The following is a 2,193-nucleotide window of genomic DNA, read 5'->3' as shown; positions in this document are numbered from 1 at the left end:
ATTACAGACCTGGGATTCAGATGAAAATCCAAAACTTAATTTTAGAAATGGTGTCTCGGATTACAAAAAGTTAACTTTTTGCTCCTTTATTTGTTGCCATATACACATTTTGTAGTGTATTGTTCAATTAGCTGTTAGGTCAGAAGTTAATTACCTGTTTGAAAATCACAGGACAGGGAAGACTGTTTATTTGTAAAGTGAGGTTATTAACTCTGTCAAGCCTCCTTTTGAAATGTCATGTTTTTTAAATCAAGATGGTGACTAAAAGTGAATGAAAATTCAAATGACAATCAGTTCAGAAAGCTAATATTTCCTCAAACAAGTATTTATTTAAAAGGTTTGTTTGATCCAAAAGAGCTTTTATTTGTCCAATCAATCCATAAACCTTTCAAGTCTGGCCAAGTTCAAATAAATATGGGAAACAGGCTGGAGTTTTTAGTTTTAGAATTACACAGATGGAGAGGGCTGATGTGGGAAGTCACCCTCTGGGAGCTCATGTGCTCACTGCAGAAATGTAAATGGAGTTTTTAATTGTTTCTGACTCAAGTCTGTGGGCTGGGTTTAGGTAAAGCCAATTAGGAGACTGGAGGAAACAGTGAAGGATTGTCTGTGGAAAAGAGCTCTGACTTTCTGGTTTGTAGGCAGACAGTGAGTACAGCTGTGTGTTTCTGTGTGTACTTTCTCTGAGCCTACTGGAGCATGTATTGTTTCGGCATCTAGACATTTCAGTGAGAGTGCTTTTCTGTCTGAGAAAGCCAGTGCACAAAAAAATGTCATGAGAAATATCTGATTCTGCTAATGTAGTTATTTCTTTTTCTGTACTGTATTTTGCCTTTTTCCCCCTCTGACAATGAAAGTCCTGGCGCATGGTGCAAAACTATCTGGAGACTGAAATCAGAGGCAGGTCTTTGGTTGGACTTGGAATGAAAACAGACACAACAGCAGCTTTTTGTATTTATATGACTAATGTCGTGCTCGAATTTCACTCATTGTTTTGCACACAGTCAAAACAAAGAATCCAGATGAAAGTAGGAATGGTCAATAAAATTGATGGCAAAGTTTACTCATGTGAAACTTCATACAGCATGTGAGGTTAGTTTTCCTCGTACCGTGCGTGTCACTGAGAACCGAGGAACTCAGACAGGTTCAGAAGTTTTATTGTGTTTGGCATTTGAAGTATTTCCAAATTTGAAAAAGCCAAACTAAAACAAGAAACAAAAGGGAATAAATCCACAGTTTTTAGTTAACTTTATATTATGAAGTCCTGTTATTATTACATCTGTTATAATAAAATTTTAATACAAATGGGTTTGAGGGAAAACTACAGGCTACATGGTGGGCATTAGTCAGGAGAAAGAGTGGAGAAGTTTTATGATTTTAATACAATGATTTTTCTTTTTAAAGGCTCTGTGTTTAAATAGAAAATATAAAAAGATTTTTCATGTGCAAATGTTGACTATTCTTTTAATATTTAGGCACATTACATGTCTGGTTTTTATTGCAAATGTCATTCAAAATGAAAGCCATTGTTGTGTGTATTTTAAAAAAAAATGGAACAAAAGAAATGCCTTGTTTAGCTGGATTAAGAGAATACTAAAACTGGAAAAATAAACACAACTCAAGACAAATAAATAAATATCACCACATAAAAAGTGGTGATAGTTTGAGTAATTGTCCAGTTAATGACTGAATGTTAGTGTCTTTCAAAATGAAACAAGTCTGTGTTCATTTTGAATGAACTGAGTACTGGTGAGGTACCAGCTGCTGTTGGTGTTTCTTCTGGCATGAAGACGTTCAGCACACAATTCTGTTTTATGTATTTTGCAGACAAACTAAATTATGTTTTATTTTCAAGGTTAATGTTGGTTAAGGTTTTTAATTTTTACAGTGAACATAAAAAGGTTGACACAAATCTGTAATAATGCCAAGTTTTTGAGATGTGTGAGAATAAAATCATGATAAATCATTATAAAAATTTGGTTACATTTACTGTCAGTGGTGGACAAAGTACTCAACTCTAGTACTTGAGTAAAAGTATTGATACTCATGGTCAAATCTACTCCACTACAAGTAAAAGTTACTCAGTCAAAAATCTACTCAAGTAAAAGTACTGAAGTACTTACTTTTGAAAATACTTAAAGGGGCAATATCATGTAAAATCAACTTTTTTGAGTTTTATATCATGTTATAATG

Source organism: Austrofundulus limnaeus, unplaced genomic scaffold (genome assembly GCF_001266775.1).
Source record: "Austrofundulus limnaeus strain Quisiro unplaced genomic scaffold, Austrofundulus_limnaeus-1.0 Scaffold0, whole genome shotgun sequence".
In the NCBI taxonomy this organism is placed as follows: Eukaryota; Metazoa; Chordata; class Actinopteri; order Cyprinodontiformes; family Rivulidae; genus Austrofundulus; species Austrofundulus limnaeus.
This window is presented reverse-complemented; position numbering follows the sequence as displayed.